Below are 20,869 nucleotides of genomic sequence, written 5' to 3'. Positions count from 1 at the left end.
CCCGTTTTCTCATAGGACTAGAAGAGTCTTCCAAGAAAAAGGCAGGGAAAGAGGTAGCTCCACAGAAGGCCAGTTAGATGTAGTGTGAATTTATATTTTATGGTGTTCTAGGACCTTGTAAAACCACAGAATATATTATTTCCATATTTCAGCTTTGACCTTACTGTATAGCTTTTGCTCTATGAATAATCCCATTTCATTATTGCAAGGTTGCATTTCTGAAGGTTGGTTATAAATTATATCTATAAATAATTTCTCAAGTTACTGTTTGCAAGTTGCTTGTTACTTTTATCTTTAGGAAGGCCTGTCGTCCTTAGACCACCCTCAATTCTGGTCCCTCACCTTTGCTACTAAACCACAAATGCAAAATATTTACTAATGGCTACTTGAGTTTGTATCCATTACATGAATTATCCATTTACATTTATTATTCACTTATGACAAAGGAACTTGCACAGAACAATTGAACCCTTAAGCTATTGTTCTGGACATCATATTTTTACTCCAACCTTTCTTTCCTCAGAGACCACCAAAGAGCCAAAGAAAAAGAAAATATAGGGGTAGGTCAGATATCTGGAATCTAATTCTTTGTCACTCTGTAAAAATTTAATCGACTCCTTTGTGACTTGTCCAAATCCCATGGAAATCAATGTAAAGACTCCCATTGATTTGACAGAGTATGCGTGCCAGGCCTTTAACCTCTCTAAAGCAAAATGTAATAGGATGCCTAATTAGAGACTTAATTAGTGCCTCTATGATGCTTTCTAAAAAATACGTTAAATTACCACTCATGGTTTCCACAATTCTCAACATCAGCCTACTCATTCTATGCTGAATTCTACGCTAATCTCCTGAATATACTATATATTTAGCATTATAGAAATCAATAAGTTTTTAAATAACAGAGCTTATTCATTCAAGAGGGGAAAGAAAGGATTTACCTCCTTTCTCCACCTTGTAGGTGCTAAGAGCTTACTGTAACCACTAAAAAACATAGGAACTGATACACTTATTTGCTGCATCTTTTTTCCTTGCTGTAGCCTGAAACAAAATAGCTGATTCTCAGGTGGACAAATAATTAGTAACATGGGAGGTCAAATGAATTTTAAGATATTGAGGAAAAGGTAGTTTGAATTGTCAGGTTTACTCGCTTACCCACAGGAACTACAAAGCAGCAAAGAAATAAAACCCTCTTAGAACTTATAGCTTTCATCAACCTGTTCCCTCTGGCTGATTTTTTTCCCCAAATCTCTTTTCCCAGTGGCTCCTATTAGAAACACAAATATTTTGCCTCTCTGCTTAGCGACAAATGTCATGTCACTTGCTTCTTTAAAAAAAATACTCTTAATGTTTATATTTTTTTTTAATATGAGAATAGAAAGATTATGCAACATTTTCAGTCAAATGCACTTCACAGGAGCACTTGCACTGCATGGATTTTCAAAGGAAACTGAAGGTATTAGTAGTTCAATTCCTATTAGGCCAAAGAGAGTTGCCTTCTTTTTGACATCCCACCTACAGTTCCAAGGCCTGCCAACAACACCGGGAACAGGTATGCACCAGAAAGCCACGGATTAGCACAGAAGACCATTATAGTCTCTCCCACACTCTACTGAGACCAGATCATGAAAACCTTGTGGATAGAAATGGATTATTTAGGTTGTGATTACAAAAGATACTTAATGGTTTAAGAGTTAAGTCATCATAAGAATCACAGAAATTTGGTGGGAAAACGTGCATGACTGGAAGAGCACAACGAATAGCTACAAACTCTTTCAGATAGGAAGGGAAGAAGAAGAGGTAGAGTTGCACTTTACATAAAATAAATTTGAGTGTATGGAGGCGAGCCGAGACCACAAAAGGTCTAATGAATGCCTTCGGATCAAGATTAAAGGGGTTGTCACCAAGGGGGATCCTTTGTTTGGTATCTATTCCCGACCTCCTAATCAGGATGACGAGGCCAATGAAACCTTACTTTGGCTGCTCAAGGAAGTCTCGGGCCAACAGAACCTGGTCCTCAAGGGTGACTTCAATTACCTGGACATCTGTTGTGTGAAAACTGCCCCTTTGGTCTCGTGCCTGCGTTCACCAGCCAGTGCACTCTCACCAAGGTTTCTGATTGTCAATCTAAATTTTCTCTCTCCAGCATCAGTGGCATAGTGCCTCTCTCTCATAACAGCCCCTGGCCCCCTTGGCTGCTTCTCTGGCCACAGGGGCATTTGCACCCTTTTGTTGTGTCCTTAGAGCTCAACACCTCAAGCAAAAGAACAGGTTATGCTGCTCTCCCTTAAGGGCTGCCTCCCCCTCTCTCCAAATTTTCTTCTCTCCAGCTGGCTCGCACTGTTAGCTACATCCCTAAGACACTGCTTACATTAAGATAATGTGCAAAGAAGAAGAGACCCCATATGAGAAGCTGCAGGATAGATTTTGCAAAGACAGCAAACTACATTAAGGTGCTAGTAAGAGCCACTAACCTGTAACATTGGCTTTGTTCTTAAAGGGAAGGAAACTGCTCCAAGTCAGGGGAAAGCATAGGAAAACCAGGACAAGGTCCTGTTTTTATCTAGACCAAAGTATTTGCTAATTATTTTATAACAACTCCCCTTCCCCTTGCCCTCTTAAAAGGATTCAAGTGCTCAAATCCCTTGTTAAGCAATGAGAGTTAGCAGCCCAGATTTCTTTGTGGATTTGCCTGAGTGACTTGCAGCTGAGCCGTAATCCTATTCTCTTTCACTACAGCTTGTTTTTCCCAGGGGAATGGGAGGAATCTGCTTGCAAGTTCCACTGCTCTGTGAGCGCACAAGTCCCAGTGCTGTACCCAGCCCCTGCCAGAGCAGGCATGGAGGCTCGGAGCAATGCTAGTCTAATAGAGATCAGCACAGTTTTGTCATACAAGTCAGAACTGTATTTCTTATTTCCTCTTAAAACAGATATAAATTATTAGGAGGTAATATTTTGAGAATATACTGCTGTTTGTGTGAACGATACTCAGCAAATCTAATTCATAGATGTGCTTTCCGTTAAACACTAAGGTCAGGTTTCTTGGAGAAGAAAAAGTGAATTCAAATGCCATGCAATAGAAAGAAAAGAGCGAGCTTATTTCACCTGCTAAAGTCTCATTTACTTCAGCCAAAGAAATTAAAAGTACATAAAAAGTCATGCTAGCCATAGCCTTCCATTGAAAGATGCTGGTCTGAAGTTTGCACAGAAAAGCAGTAAGCGGGGAAATGGCAAAATGGATGTGGAAAGTCTTCATCTTCACTGCCTGGCTTCTGAAGAGTAATCTAAAGCAACAGGCTGCAGCAAGTGGAAGTCTACAGGAAGGACGAGAAGGAAACTTGGCATAGAGTGATTACAGACACTCTTCCTACCAGAACAATGTTGGGAAAGTAATTACAGAGAGATTCAGGTCTTGGCAGATAGCAGAACAGTTTTAACAGGAAAGTCATGAGAGGACTTCTAGGCACCGTGATAGCATCAGTCCTTTTCATGGCGCCAGAAGTGGAAGGCATAGATGATGTTCCCTAATTACTTATTGCTATACTTAAAAAGAAGACTAGAGGGAGCAGGGGGCGTGGAAAGCATCAAGGCAAACCAATACGTTATTCAGAGTACAAACTCCATACTGCGCGTGGAGGAGAAATGGGAGAAACATGTTTAAGAACAAACTTACTCAAAAGCTATTAAAACAGCCAATCACTGTTAAATTGTGTAGAGGAGGAAATATGCCCTAGAGGGAGTGCAAACCAGAGAAGATTGACTTCTTCAAATTCACAGCTGTGGTGGAGCAATCAAATACTCCAGTGCCAGCTTTCCCCTCAGAGACAAGACAACCTGGGGCCATATGACCTCAACCTCTGATATGCACAAGGAAAATTTAATGAGAGATTTGCTATAGGAACCGATGTCTTGAAGTGACAAATTGCAAGCTTTGCTGACCTCTCTTGAAGGGGAAGTTTCAAACTTTCATCAGCAAAATTGAGCAACTGACACAGGCACACGTAAGGAAAAGAGAACTGACTCTAAGCAAAAACATTCACAGTCACTGAAAAAAGCAGCTTAATTCCACATCCTTGCTAGCCAAAAGTGAAATGGCAATGGAGGAACACAAAATATAACATAAAAGTATCAAAACACAATTAAGGTGAAATCCTCGGCTGGGTAATTGATTTACTTCCCCCAAAACCAACACCGCTTAGGAAGAGATGCTCTGTTGATTTAGTCATTGCGAGACTCGGTCAGAATCAGGAGCTATCCAAGTCTTCACAATCACAAGAAAGTAAATTAGATTAAACTCTTCCAAGCTTTTGCAGCTTCCAAAAAGGCTTACTTTGGATTTTGACTACAAAACACAAGCATAGCACGAAATAGAAAGCTTATTTTCAACAGCTTGTGTCTTTGTAATTGCCAGAATGTTAACTGTAGGAGATTGCAGTACTGCAAACGAGTTAGTTAATATTTCCAAGTGCCAAAGATTTGACCCCAGATTTCCGACACCATATCTCATGCAGTTAATAGGTTTCATGCTGATTATTAAACTGAACAATACAGAATATCATGCTGTTGGCAAAAACCCATCATCATTAATAAGATTATATATTTGCCTCTAAAAAGGAAGAAACAGCTCTGGGCAACTGATCTATGTCTTCATAAGACTAATAATGTGAAAAGTGAAGTGATTTGTCCCATCAGCCTCTGTCCTAGCTCCTATTATAGGAGCAAAAGAAGATTTCTGCCTATTAAAAATCTGTACAGATGGAGAAAATGTTACCTTTTGGAAGTTCTTTTGCTAGATCAGAGCATGATCACAGCATTGTCCCTTACAGCCATCATCTATAGTATCTTCAGAACAGAAGGTAACAGATAGTCAAAACCCAATGATTTGGAGTGTTCTGCTTGAGGCAGAATTTTTCTAAACAAGCCAAATGTACATGTGCCAAGAATCAAGCCTTTCTGAATTTCAGGTTGGGCACCTGAAGGCAGAGACACCCAAAGTCACTAGTAATGCTGAAAAAGTGTAGGCATAATTCCCAACACTCACACAATCTCTCTCTCTCTCTCAAAAAAGCCCACACTGGCAAATTGAGAATAAATCACTCCTCACAGAAAGTCTTAAATGACAAGATTTGGCTCCAGTGCCTACAATTCTTCACTGAAATGTTACATCATGTCACTTTTTATTGCCCCGTGTGCATGCCAATGTGTACAAGATTAGTGCTGCTGCTGCAGATGAGGAGATGAACTACTGTTGTTCTTAGGCTTGCATCTTTTTTTTTAAAAAAAAAAAATCATTGCTATTATGAAATCTAATTAAGACAAGATTTTTTTTTTTTTTTTAGTAGGAAAAGGAGAAGCAGCAGAACTCAGAAAAGCATGTGCCAAAGGAGAAAACACCTAGAAAAAGAAATCCTTTTCGGTGCCATTATAACAATAAACAAAGCTTCAAGAAATGAAAATATATCAGTAGCAGAATGATTTAAAAGATCTCACACTAAAATTCAGAAACAAAAACCTAGAGGAAAAGCAGAGGACTTAAGGGTTCTGACTCTAGTCCCAAACCGAGACCAAGAGGGTTAACAATCAATACTCTTTAGGCGTGTTAAAGCTTCACCTTCTAGCTAAAAAATCCAATGGTGGCTCCTATATTTGCAAGTGGAGTTTTGACAGCAGAGCAGATACATCTTCATCAGCACTTTGTGTCCGCCTGCCCCCTCACTTCAGTTCTTATTGTCATTTTGCAATATATTAATGATCCAAATCATCGAATGATTCCAGTTAGGCTGCAAGAGGTTCTCTGAAGTAGGCAGCACTCCTTATAATGATAGATTGCAGAAATAATAGCCTCTTTACTGAAAGCAAAACATCAGAAAACTAGCTTAAAAATGGCAGAAAGAGGGACTGAGGACAGCAAGTGCTTTATTAGCAAGTATGGAATCAACTATTCCAGAGGAAAGCATCATTTTATATTCACTTCTGCAAGGCTACCTGTGTATTAAAGACAGGCAATGCTCACGTAGGCATAAAGCATCAGATGCATAAAGTGCAAGAAAAGATTATCAAGCAAAATATGATCTTAAAAGTCAACTTCAAAACACAAATATATAACATTAATAACTTAACTCCAGGCATTCTGGAGGCCAGAGAAAATCGTACAGGTACTGAAGTGATTTCTTGAACACGACCTGGACTTGAGCAACCACTTGTCTCTATTCTGTAGAACTGAGGCAATCAATGGAAACAAGTTCTTCCAGGGGTAATGCCCAGCAAAGTCACAGTGACTGGCCCTACCAATGACACCATCACACTGGCTGAAGTGCTCTAGTGGCACTTTCATACACCAGCTTTTCTCAGATGATACCACTGCTATTTTACAGTGCTAACTATCCAAGCTGCCAAATGATTGGGCCATTATGTCTTAGAGCCAAACATGTGGCTGGAGCTGAAAAATGTAGACTTCTAATGCACTTGACTCACAGGGCTACATACATATCACTGACAGAGGAACAAGAAAAATCACAAAAAATATTAAGATTGTGGTGGTGTCTACCTCTGTTCCAACCCAAACGCATGTGTAAGCTCACAGAAAGGTTCTCATTCACCTCTTTGATGAGGTCCCTCAAGACCAAACGGGTTAGTAACCTGCTTGGCTGGGGTACATCTTGGCCAGTCTGAAACTTGCAGTGTTAAATAGAAAAAGCTTCATGCACAAGTCAATTAAAACAAACAGAGCTTTTCTCCCCTCCTCTCCCATTCTTCCTCCATTTTTTTTATTTAATTGGACTGGCTGCAGAATCTTATCCCTTTCAACTGCCCTGAACAGTTCTCTGATTAGCTTTCTGCTACTTCAACTAGTAAAAGCAACACAGTGGCCATTATTATATTTTCAGGTACTCTACAGATTTTCTGACAATGAACTAGACTGATGAAAACCATGAATACACAAACAATCTGTAAAATTTAATGCTTCCATTTGTTAGGCTATCTGAAGAAGAAAAATGCCATTAATATGGATAACTCCCTCAACTTTCCCCATTAATAGCTGGTCTTAATTCACAGGTGCCTTTTTAATCTCTCCTGAATTCCTCTAAAACCTAATGAATACAGGTAATAATAATAGCAATTCAGAATTTAATCCTGATTTTAGTCTGTCTTAAATTAGACCCGAGTCATTAAGAGATTACAGGATAGTGAAGGATAGTTAATCAATGTGTTTAATTTGGCCCCATTATTTATTTGATACAGTTTCTCACATAGTGGCTATAAATCTTTTTTCCCCCAAGCTTGTCCACCAGAAGCAATGCTGAAATACTGAGCGAAAAAATATTAGATTTGATGATCCTTTTAAGTGCAGGTTAAACTATAATTAATCTCTCTGTGAGTGCTCATAACTTTCAGACCAATACATATATGCACGTATGTAATTCACACATAGCCAAATCTTTTGGTAGAATTTATTGTGCTTTACTTTTTGTCTCTGTTAACTCTTCATGCTATCAGTCAAGATTTCCCAGCACTTACCGCAGCATTAGCCCTAAGCATGGGGAAATCACATTTCTTGGTGCCAAGGGTTTAAAAAGATTCTAATTCAGCTATTAAACTGGAAGCAGCATGTGCCAGCCCCACAGCACATTCACCCATTAATTCTGTCCCCTGGAAAAAATGACTGCCTCTTGCACCGGTCTGATAAAATGAGGAAAAGCACTGATTATGTCGGTGGCAGCTATTCTTGACCCAACCAACAGTGACAGTCATCAAACCGCAGTACCTAGAGCGCTGCAAGCTGTGTGAGCTAACCCAGGACATCATTAATTCTAAACACCAGAGCTTTCATCCAGACACTGGAGTTCAGAGCAGCTTAAAAACAAATCCCTTTGGTGGGTTGAAATTCTATATACTGTTCATATTAACTTCACCAACAGCATTTGGAACTTATTCCTGTAGCTGGGCAGGTCAAATGCAAGAATCAAAGTGCCAGTGTCTTTCACCGGATTGCTCAAAATTGGACCTCAGGTTCAATTAATAATGTTAGATGGACAGAAATCAAGCTAACTGAGAGACCAGCTGTTTTTTAAAAATTTCTTATCACTTTTAACACAACAGGATGGAGGGTATAAAGTATCTGTGAATGCCATAGACTGGGTGATTTGTCCAGCCGGGATCTGAAAGCATACACACATTCAGTACAGGAAAAAAGCAGGGAAAAAAATGAACACAGTACTAAAAGAGCCCTTGCCACCTAATCCTATCAAGTCTTTGGGGTGACTTTAACTATTCAGAGGGATCCTGGGATGTGTATTTCTGGGAAGTTACTGCATGAGATAAAATTAAGGAGGTGTCCTGTGTATCTTAATGAAGGACTTGTTCCCTGAAAGAGCTGATGTACCTTCTTCAGTTGTGTGCACAGTGTGACATTAATCTTCGCTGTGAGAGGATAACTTACAACATTGCCATTGCCATTGCCACTGCAATTGACACCCAGAAAGGACTTCCCCTCCTACTCTCCAAGCCTAGGAGGTACAGCCCTAACACTGTCCATACCAGGAGCCGGAAGAGATGGGAGGAGAACCAGCCCAAAGCCAGCGGCCGCTTTCTCTTTTCTTTTGTTTCAAAGGGGGAGGGATTTGGCCATAATCATTACCACACAGTTAGTATCAAAGCCTTCCTTTGAGAAAAAAATGGGACCTCTACCTGCTTCTGCATATTTTCATGTTCTCTTCACGTAGAAGGCAAGGATTCATTATGACTACTTGCATTGTCAGGTCCAAAGCATTCAGAAAATGGGAGATGTCTGTACAGCCCTCCTGGAAGCAAAGACTATTTTGGAAACAAAATGTGTTGTTTTGTAATGTGCTACCCTAAAAATTGTCCTCAGTGCCTCTTTGCTCAACCGCAAAAAAAAATCCCCAGACAGACACACATACGTATTTCATGGAGGTGAATAGCCAAATGGTACCTCAGAAAGTATTTAAATTATTGACAAAATACCGTAGAAGCGCACTATACACTTTTTTCCCAGTTTGTGTTTCTAAAGGTAGCTACCAAACATGCTGAAATTCAACGGCTGAGTCCTGCAGAGAGGAAGACCAGAAAACACTCACGAGTAATTTAACATCCTCATCTTCCCTTCAGGAACAAAGAAAGTCACCAGATCTTCAGTAGAGTTCAGTATGTTTAGTTTGACAGACCGTCCTGAAACACTGCCAGTAAATATGAGCTAAACAACATTAAACTCTCAGGGTGACATTTCAGACCATCCAAGGCCTGAAGGGTATCCCTTCAGTTTCATCTTTGACTTTTTATTTCAATAAATGCATCCTGAGCTCTTTCAGAAATCTAGCTGGTTGGGCTGGGAACAGAATCAAGGATTTAGTACAGAAACATCTTAGCCAAAGTCCGACAAATCCTTTGAAAAATTGAAACAAATAATAATTGGTATGCTGCTTCTCCAGAATTCTGGAGATGTTGCTTTCCAGTAGCAGACATTTTAGTTTTGGATAGTCTTGAAATGCTGTTCACATTTATGTCAATTTTTCAAAAAATGTAAGAACTTGTGTTGCTTTAGCAATATAATTTCATGCTGTGTTATCATAACAATCTCTGCATTCTTATTTATTTATCCACAGCAGCAGAGTTAAGAAATTTTTGCTTGCTTACTCTCCTTTTAAGAAATTTTACTAGTTAATAAATAAAGCTTAGCATTGTTGCAGAGGTCTGTCCCTCAATAGTTACTATTCTCTTTCTGACTCCAAGACCAGCTGCAATGAAAACAATGCCCTCTCGTTCCTCCTAGCACTTAAAAAGGTTTATAGATCTCCAGCCTCCTACAACTCAGCAGAAAACTGCTCGCACTTGACAGTCTTCAGAAATCAGCATTGTTTCCATCCTCAGTAAAACTGTCAGCACACAAGGTCAGGAAATGAGGAGAGCTGATGTCACCTGAATCATTACCACCTCTGCTTAGACCTCTCGCCACACTCCTGTCTTCCAGAGACAGCTGGTATACCCAAGAGTAAAAGTCTTTGAAGACTTTTAAAACTGTCATAAAATAGTTTCTGGAAGCTGTTTGGAGAACTACAAAGAACTCGAACCCTTCAAAATCATAAACTCATGAATACATTCTTACCACAGTTGTCAAACTGCAGTGGTGTTTTGCAGGGGGCTCATGAATCTGCAGTAGCCTCTAACAGGTTTTTTTTTTTTTTTTGTATGATTCTACAGGGATAGTGATAATGAATCCTTTCAAACTCTCTAAACTCCATCTAACTAGCCATACCAACTGAAACTCACCACGTAAGTCTGCAAGATATCTCAGAAGAAACAGTTTGCTCTCTGACTACCATGGGATGTGCTCTTAAAAACATCCATAGGATAAGAGGAAAAGGAATTCCATCATACACCTTTGAGATAGAAATATTGTTTCTGTTCTATTTAAAAAGATCATAAAAGCTGCGCATAACAAAATACAAGCAAAAGGCTTTCAGTGCACTGAGGAACTTTCTCCAAAGCCTGTAGATACTTCAGATGACCTTGCGGACAGTAACGATAGTTCCAAAACAATGACGCAGTTATAATTAGACAGATACTTGCATACTGCATACCAGTTTACACCAGAGACTACACAAAATTCAGTTGCAGGTCATATCTATAACATCAGACACACACATATGTGATGTGTATATATATTACACGTGTCCCCATCCCATCAACGGCATCGTTATTCACCTTGAATCCCAAGGTTATCCCCGCTGTCACTAACTCTTCATGCCCACAGGTTGTATTTCTAACACTGGGATATTGCTTTCCATTTCACAGGTAGATGGGTACTGGTGCTGGGCGTGTTCGTTTGCTGTGTGTACTACTGACAGTTAACGTGGTAATGGTGAATACAAAACAACGCAATGGGTTGGTCCAGCTGGTGTAAATCAGCGTGGCTCCACTAACCTTGGCACAGCCTGAACAGTCTTTCACAGACAGAGGCAAGCTCCTTGTGCCTGAGCTGCAAGTCGGCTGGCAGTAAGCCAGCCCTAAACAGGGAGCTATTCTGCTGTACGGACACGGTGCCAAGCCTGAGCTTATACAGATGAGCTTTTTCTCAGCAAGGACGATTGCGTTGGATTTAGTGTCATGCTAAGCATGCTACCACACAGAACTTGTACCAAACATCTGGTCTGATCTGGTGTCCCTGAAATGTGGAGAACTTTCTATTAACTTTACTTTTGCCAAATCAAATCCTCTTTTCATTCAAGTCAATGAGAGTTTTTGAACTGATTTCAGCTGTGATAGGTTTAAGAAAAAAAAAAAAAAAAAAGTATTTTCTTTGGTCAGCTACACTGCTCCCCTCCTTGCTCTAAGCAGACCGCCTTACAATACAGCATTCACCCTTTTGTTAATGATAACGTTAAAAAAAAATCAATGGCTCAATTAACAATCAGAAATGGAGCTTCCAGGCAACAAGCACCATGATCAATAACTTATGTTGAGTGAAATTAAAGGCACTTGTTAAGTCAAGTGTTAAAAGCTGCACACACTTAATATGGGAATATCAGTCACGAACAGTTTGGCACTTTAACTTGAGAAAATCAGTAAGTACAAAGTTCCCAGACTATGTTCCACACCAATGAGTAACTAATGAAGCATAAATATTCACACAAATTCATTTCTGTAATAAATTCTCAAATCCCCCAATACACAGCAGTAGTGCTGAGTTGACATAAGCTTTCACTTTTGTTATGAGTTACACTTCTAAAATATGAATCCAAAATGAAGTTGGCAAAACCAAATTCAAAGCTTGCACAAAGGTGGATCCCAGTGGTCTGAAGTAACATCAGAGCATAATGGCCTCATTGCTATGAATGACAAAATTTTCCACCAGCATAAAGGGACATGGTAAGATTTCTTCCAACAATTTCTCCAAGGTCACCAAAACATCCTCAAATGAAATAAAATGCATTCGTCTTAAGGGACAGGGAGAAAGCAAGGGTTCGCGTAGCATTGGATAAGTGACATTAAAACATTTGAGGCCTTTGGAGGAGTTACGAACATGCGTTGCGATATCAAAATCAAGAAACCTGTGCAGATATAATCTGACTTTCCTGATACTATATTCCTGCCACATTTTGTAAGATGGCGATTAAAGGGAAGATTTTTCAAAGGCATAAAGGACAGTGAGATGCTCAAATCTCAGTGGAAGCCTGGGTAAATCAGATGTCTCATTCTCATTTATGCAATCTAAAATCTGCTGCTTAACTTTTATACATCTGCTCTCAGTAGAGCTTTTCTTTGAGAAGAGAACATTTAGAGCAATGTCAAAACTGACTCCTACATCAAGCTTGTGACAAAATTCATCTCATGGTCAATAGCCTTGTTTTTAGAGCTCCACTGATAACAGAGATGATTTAGCAGCATACCCCTACTCTGGGAAATAGCTAAATTGAAGGCTGCTCTTCCGATTATACGGAACTGCTTCTGCTCAAAGTAGGAAATATTCACAGGATAATTTATGCTTGTTGAAAACTTTAAAAAATAAATAAAATAAATGAAGAGAAATAGAGAAATCTTTGCATGCCTCATTTTGCATCTCAAGGACTCTCTCATATTGTACACACCATACCCCTTTTCCAAATACCACAGACGTCCTGTGAGGCCTAAATTCCTTAAGCAGTAATAGAGAATATGTTGGGGGAGAGGTGGGCGATGGGATGGCAGGATGATCCTCTTCATTTAATGAGCTGCCCCTTTCTTTGGTGTATTATGATCATGTTCCGAGCATTGCTGACTGCACTTTGATGGGTACCTAATCAACGAAAATCAATCATCTGAAATTCAACAGACAGTATTTAATCTCCATCAAACATCATCTTCCTACAGAGCTCCATTAATCTCTTCATCATTGTTTAACTCAAAAAGAAACTCCTGTTGTAAAAGATATCAGACTTTGGTTTTAAATTATAATTAAAGCTGTGCAGTGTTCACTTTGATTCCTTAAAGTAAGGCTACGGTAAGTATTTGGTTTTCCAGGGCAATTTTCCCACGCAGAATTAGCCAATGCACCTTGGCTACACATGGAGGAATGAGCAACTGATAAATCTGAGTGTGAATAACCCTACTTGCTAGTAGCAGATGACCTTTCATCTTGCTCACAGGGGAGCACGTTCTCAGCCCTCATGACAAACCTGTTTGTCTTGAGTCACCCAGAAGTGCAACCCTAACCGCTCCCAGGCAAAACCATGGCAGAGGCAGGTGCAGGCAGGAAAGCTTCCTCTCCATGTTCTGCAGAAAATTTTAGGGTAGGGGCAAAGACTGATGCTTCTGAAAGCACAGCTCTTCCATACCTCCCTCCCCAGCAGGTTCTTAAACCCTGGCCTCATCCTCCCCCAAATTTCTGCCTCCACCTCACTGCAGGAACACTTGGAGCTCCTGTTGACCACCATTGCCCTGGGCATTTTCCTCCACACCTCTAGTCCTCTTCCTTTCTCCTTCCTCACCAGAATCAGGCATGTGGCAGAGGACATGTCCTAGTGTGGGTGTAGGGTGTTAAGCTAAGGATCCCTTAGCTGAGAGAGGTATTTTCTGTTCCTCTACCCCAAATTAACACTCACAGAAATGCCGCCTGCTGTGAAGATTTACTATGGTGCCAGCTACCACCCACAGGACTAGTTATCACTGTGGCAACTCTGGAAAGATAGCGTATCACACAGAAGGAAAATCAGCCTTGTGAGATAGAGCCAGCAGTGGGTTCAGCTGTTGTTTGCACTGAGAACAGCACTGGTGCTTCCTCTCATGCCTCTTCTGCTAACAAAGAAACGCGGCTGCAGCTGCAGTCATTGCGTGCCCTCCCTGTTTGCAGAGGCATGTGACAATATGCGAGTTGCATGACTCCCCACGCTAAATATTTAAAACAAAGCGAAGCCATTGAACAAACAAACAACAATACTACAAAAGAAGTGAAGCCTAATTCACAACACAGGTTCTAACAGCATCCTCTTTCCTTAACTCCTTCACAGCACTTCCCTTTTGAACCTGGAACCAATAGCGGGACTTTGGACACGAAATATATCCGATGGTGAATTGCAAAGGCAAAAAAAAATTAAAAAAAGGTTTCAAAGACCATTACTGTTTTGGGAAATGGAGAACTGCCTTGAGGAAATGCTGGTTTAGTCCTGTTGACTACCAGAACTACTTGACTAGAGACAGAAATTAATTTAACCAAGTTCTATATTCAGGGCTATACAGGTCAGATCAGGATGACTACGACAGTCTTTTCTAAGCTTAGAACTTCTTATCAACCCAAGACAGGGTTTATAAACACTCGGGAACAAATAACAAACTGACCATGTTTATCCTTTGCCATCATGATCAACAAAGTTAGGCGAGGCACAGCTTCTGTGCATCAAGATAACGACGGGATCTGTGTTTCAGAGCTGTAGCACACATGATAACTTCGACTGACTTGCACAGTTTTTGTAGATGTATTTATGTCGATGATAATACCTGCACCAAAATTGCTCATGCTTTTCCAGGTCTGATAAACTTCCAGGGAGCAAATCTCTCAAATGAGCATTTCCGTGGTGGCAAGTGAGAGGTCCCTTCATACTCAGGTCATTTCAAGTTCCTCCTAATTGCGCTTTTGAAAGATTTCTTACAATTGTTACTGCCAAACTTAAAAGTTCTTGGGAAACTATGGTTGCCTTCTCCTCCTATCTGTATGGCCCTACAGAGCAGAAATGTTATTCAGATGTTTTATGTATTCACACCCATGTTTCTCCCAGGAAATCTGAGTGAAAGCTAGCAGATGAAACATGGGCTGTATAAAATCTTTCTATGGTCTCTTGTACTGTCTGCTATTCAAAAGGCAAATAATGGATGTAATTTCAGTTTTCAAAATCACAGCTGCTTTTTGGGCTTGTCAACACAAGATGGCATATACTTTACACTCACCTGACAAGTGTGATAGATACTAGAAAGCAAGCAAGATTTTTTTCTATTACTATTAGTTTCATGCTGACCCCTTACAAAACAGTTTTACTGGTTTGTATTATTTGAGGTCTGGAAGAAACTGGAAAATCAGATTAACAGAATGGATTTAAAGCCCAGGGAAGTCCCAGACAAAAACAGGTCCTTTTTTTTTGGCAAGGGCTTTTCCCACCCCTTTGCAGGACAGTCCCAGGCCGTTAGCATAACAACCTCCTTCACGTACCCTGAGAGTGAGCAAACACCGTTCCCGGCAAATCCCTAACGTCACGGAAACAAATCAGGATGTCAGTGCAGGAAATTGGGACCCAAGTGCAGGAGGCATAAATCTGTCCCATCCTGATGGAATGAGTTGTGCCCTGAAGGATTGCAGAGTGCTGAATGGCTTTTCCTTGTCAACTGGCCGACGTGGCCTGAGAGGGGGGACAGAGTTATAGAGAGAGGGTGGAGGTGAGCCCTGTTAAGGGTCCGGTGGAGAAAGGAGATGAAAACTCTGAGTCTGGATCAGACCAGCTGAGGAGAAAAATCAAGTAATTGGATGGGCTGGTATATTATTCAGTTTGATATACTTCAAGTTGTTTTTTTTTAAACACTTAAGGATGCAAATGTGCTACAGAGAGGCATAAAGAAGGAAAGGAGAACAATTTCCTTTCACTGGCAGAGTTAAGCAGAACTGGCTAAACAGTGAAGTCTCCAGAAAGACAGTGTGACAATGCAGCTGTGAGTTCAAACAGCTACATTTTTTACTGTAGAAGAGGCATTGTTTATTTTAAGCTACTGTTTGGTAACTGATGGTTCACAGGATGACAAAACTGCTTAATAACAAAGAGCTACTAGGATAGCTCGTGAAATATTTAGTGAGGAATGCATGTAGAGTGCAGATATCTCTTCTGGCATGGGTAGTCAGAGCTGATCATTTATTTATTTAGAGAGAGGAGTGGGAAAAGCAATTTGAATCTGTAGGAGAAAATGAGACTTAGGCTCGAAAACCCTTGAATCACTTTCGAAAACAAGGCTTAAGTGTCTCTGTCACATAACGCAGAGACAGGCACGCTTGTGCAGCCCCGGCATTTTTAACGCTGTTGCCAACCACCGCATGAACACTCCCAGTGCCTTTCAGGGCAGCCAGGCAACTTGTTTTAAACTTTTTTCTTAAGTGGCTCAACCTAATCCAGCGTGACAATCTGTTATGATGGCACAGCTAATAGATGTTGTAACAAACAGCAGGGGTTGTAACGTCGTAAACAAACGCATCTGTTCCCAAACTGAGGGACAGTTATTTGCATGGGATATTATTAGGTTAAATAACTGATCCTACATTCTTACATTGTGTGGACTACCAATTTTGGGGTTGATGTTTTGTGCTTTATGCGGCCTGTTTGAGTGACACTGGGTTATTTGGATTCTTCTTCCACGCAAATATGGAAGAAGAATCCAGGAGGTGTTCTTTTTACAAGTTTAAGGAAGTTACCGCTTTCTCTGAAATCTGGTATGAGATTACCTATGTCCACTGGAGCGTAAAGACAATCTTCACCTGTTTTCACAGTAGGGTAAAATATATGCACTGCCAGCTCAGAATACAGCTGAGATAGATCCTTAAACAATTTCTCTCCGGGAAGAGCAGAGGATGTTTTTTTCCGGTCTCAGGACACATCAAAGGCTCAGTCTACTCAAGGGGAGGATAGCACTGGAGAAAGCCGCACAGGTTGCCCTGTTGCGGTGGTTTCCATTCAGCCTCCCCTGCTTGCTCACACCAGAAGGGCTGACCAGTGCACGCCGGGGCATCCCAGCTGGTGCAGGACGAGAACTTGACTGCAGGCAGCTTGTGTTCTGCTGCTGGCTCGGCTGCACAGAGCGGTTGCAGTACTGGGCACCTTCCACGTACCTGGGAAGTGCTGGATGCACTGTTCACCATGATGAAAGAAGAGAGAGGTAACAGGGGGGCTGTCAGGAGCAATTTGGAGCATTAAATGGAACATGGCAAGTTCATATTGTTTAAAATATTCCTAAAGGGAAACATCTCTGGACACATCAAAAGCTGAGGCTTGTTTTAATTACAGGTAACAGGAATTTTGCCATTGACTTAACTGACAAAAGGAAGTCAATTTTAGTAAAGCAAAAGGAATAGCATTTGGCCAGGTATTCAAACTGCTGTGTAATAATTTGCATGCATTTAACAGAGAGTGGAACTGGCTGGGAAAATACTTCTGAAAGATTAAAAAAGCTAAATCAGGTTTATTGATTCTCCAAAAGTGAGACAATTTACATAAGCAGCTGAATTTCCACCAATCTCACTGAAGTTCACAGAAGTTTTTTTTCCTACCAGCTCACTCTTTCACTGCTTGGCTCCTCTCCTAGGTATGTCTGCTACGGAGAATGAATTGCAATTGGGCACCCTTCAGGCTCCCAGGAACTGAATTTGAATTTCTCCATTTCCAGAGAGCCAGGTGGTCTTGAAGCTAGCTCTCTTGGAGATACAGTTGATCCAACAGTCAATCAGTTAATCCAAGCACTACATCTCAGAGGCCTCAAACTCAAAAAAAGCAATGTCTTAAAGATCTGAAGGTGGCACACCTCAGGATTTCTAGTCTCCCAGACTGTTTACTAGAGGAAGGAGTTTCTTGGTCCTTCTGTATAGAATGGAAGAGGCACAGGAACTTGGGACCTTGTTCTCTAAGAAGCAACGAGACTGACCAAAATGTTATTTGTATGACACATTAATGCCAAGTTCAAGGTGCTTATTCTTGGGGATTAATTGAATAAATAACAATATTTAGCAGTCAAAAAACGCTTTGCAAACCTTATTTACTTACAATATTCTTGTCAGTCTCTGCCTATCAACAACAATTCTTTTTGTGTACTGAACACATACATTGCTGAGACGCAGGTGAAGCCACCAACCACAGATCTGCTACTTCTGCCTGTAACACCAGCAGCATGAACAGGACGCATGATAGTGCTTTGCTATAAGCACCCTGTGAAGACTTATTTGGCTGTACAAGTTCTTTTCCTAAGAAGTTAAAAAAAAATTGTCTTGAATCATTCAGCATTGACAGGATCAATTTACTCAACACAAGACAATTACTGGGCATAATAGCAACATCTCTGCAATCAACTCAGTGCTTCCTGTTCTGCTTTCATCTCAGTGAATCTCATCTCCTCCACATACATGGCTACTGTGATGAAATGAAAAGTTAGAAAGCAAAGGTCTCTATCTGAAAGAGCAACATGCAGAAGCATCTTTACACAGCTTCTGCCTTGCTCATGGAAACCAAAGTCTTGTGAAGAGCCTGCCAAATCTTGAACGCTGTGAAGGTGGGGCTAGGGGGAAAGTGCAATGCAGCTGAGCACTAAAAAGCATTTGAAATGAAAAGATGATGTTCCCTATTTTGTCTGCTTTTCTGTTTTTACCCCAACTTCACTCTCTTCCTCCAACCAAAGATGTGGAAAGTTATTTCAGATCTGCATTTCTAGTTGGTTTATTATCAAAAAGACACTGAATGCTGTGAATTGTTGCTTACTCTCATACATTTTTAACATGACATATATGCAATTTTCTTGTTTTGAACAGTGGAACAGAAGAAAAGATCTGAAAGGATGAGTGTGCATGCAAAGGAAAAAGAGAGGAGACAGAAAGATCCCTCAAGGCCAAAGGACTCTTCCACTGAGCAAAGAGATACTATCTTTGAAAGGCAGGTCTTACACCAAGATATCTTTATGTCATTTTGGCAGCATAAAGGGTTCTCAACACAAAGAACTGGACTCTTGACAACAAATCCTACAAAAAGGGTGCTGGTAACTGATGTAAAAATGTCAGAAAAATCTCCTCCAGCTTTGCAGCCAGTATAGGAGCTGGGTTAAAATGGGGTCTGAACGCACTGAGCGAGGGCTTTTCCTCTTACCCTGGTAGTACCATTACAGCAAAGGGGCAAAAACACATGACAAGCACTGAGATATTAAAGTAGGAGAGAAGCCTGTGTCACAGCACAACCTGATGATTTGCCACTTGTGGCTCTTTGCCACTAACGCTGCAGTATTGCTCAGGAACTTGGAGCGATAACCAGCGTGCAAAGAAAGGCCAGCCCCACTCTAGCCCCAGCTCCAGCCTTTCCCTGTCCAGAGAGGCTAAAACTCTGCAATGCCCTGTAATTTCAACAGAATAACACAAAGTCATCTCATTATCTCCTAAGAGATGACTTAGTCTCTGGATGGACTCTGCAGTGGACAAAGAGCATGAGAGAGACAAAAGGAGAACTTCCAATACCAGTAAAATGTTTAATATTTAGTAGGATATTTTTAGAATTATTTTCTCTAAATGTAACTATAAAAATGTCCAGGAAAAACAGCTGAGGTATTTAACAACTTCTAGAACATTCTATTTCCTCAGTATTGGTCTTGGTTACTCTTTTTAAGAAACAACACACGTGTTCTACAAAGCCTTTTTTTCCCCTCTCCTCTAATTCACCAGTAGCTCAGAATAAATCTCTTCCCTTCAATTAGTTCCAGGACTGAACACACTGATACAGCAGTTTGTTTTGCATGCATTAAAACAAACAAACAAAGTAAAATTAAAAAAAAAGTTGGATTAAAGGATTCTACCATGACTTTTAGCAGCTTCATTCACAGCAAGTACCCAGAAAATCCAAAGTGCTTTTCTGCCTCAGCCAAACTCAATTAGTCACTGCTTGGTTCTGATACAAATACATGATGAAGAGAGGAACTGGAAGGTTGAAGTACACTCACCCCAGCCTACGTACAGCCCTGAATCTGAACAAAATAAAAAGATGCTTCAGTGGGGAAGTTATAACCTAAACCAACAAAACTGCGAATGTTACTTTGATCCTTTTCTGTCACAATCTAATCATGAAAACACAGGCGCTGATTCCTGTCCTTGTTACACTGATTCACACCAGCACTAGCTCCACATGTTTTAAAGGAAGACCTGAAGCACATCCCATCGTTCTTTTCTGAATCATGGCATGTTTGGTTTGTAAGATGTCCTGGTTATGTTCCTATGACACAAAACTGGAGCAAAGCACCAACTTTTATCATACTGCAGCTTTAAAGGATATACTAAGCCCCTCAAAACCAGCACTCCTAAAAGTGGAAAACGTGTATCTGTCACCGCATGGAGCTATGCCTGAGCTGAGCAGTCCTGCAAGGAAGCAGGACAAGCAATCCAGGGTTGGCATCCATGAAAACACAGTTGTCACTTGTAATTTGGCAATTTTTTTTTCTTCTGTGTCACAGAGCTCCTACAAGATGAAACGGAGGTTTTGGAATCAACTTTTCTTGGTAGTCACCAATGATCCATTCCTTTTCAGAGGAACAGAAGTCAAGTGGGGGCTGCGTTATGAATGTACTAAGTAAAACACAACATATTCCCTGAAAAATCAGGCCTCAAAGTTCTCCAACTGGGAACATAAAGTTGGTTGTTAGTTCAGCCTTGGTCTGAGTTCAAAGTACCTTTGTTCCCTGTGCATCATGCCCGTGCCACCTACTCTTGTCAGCCTCTTTCAAACATGAGACTAAAACTAATGGTTGACAATTTGCTTCACCTTCTCTCCAAGCCCCATCTCAACTCTGGACTCAGCAAACACTGGGGACATTCATGTCAGATGACGAACATTTTTAAAGGCTTTAGATGTGGTGACCATCTCTGCTCCATTTGCAGTATGCTTGATCCTAACCATGTATCTTACAAGAGTTCTTTTCACATGCTTTCTTTCCCAGCCACAGCCTTTGATCTAAAGAGATCTTATTTCTCCTAGAGAAGTGTAGGAGCATGAGTGTGTTTGTGGGGTGGGAGGAGGCAGTAACAACCTGTCTGCCTGGTTCCCAATGATTTTTTTTTTTTTTTAAGTTTCTAAGGCAGAGCTTTTGGACTTCAAAATAATCT

This window comes from Chlamydotis macqueenii, chromosome 15, assembly GCF_036417535.1.
Source record: "Chlamydotis macqueenii isolate bChlMac1 chromosome 15, bChlMac1.mat, whole genome shotgun sequence".
NCBI lineage: Eukaryota > Metazoa > Chordata > Aves > Otidiformes > Otididae > Chlamydotis > Chlamydotis macqueenii.
Note: the sequence above shows the minus strand (reverse complement) of the source record.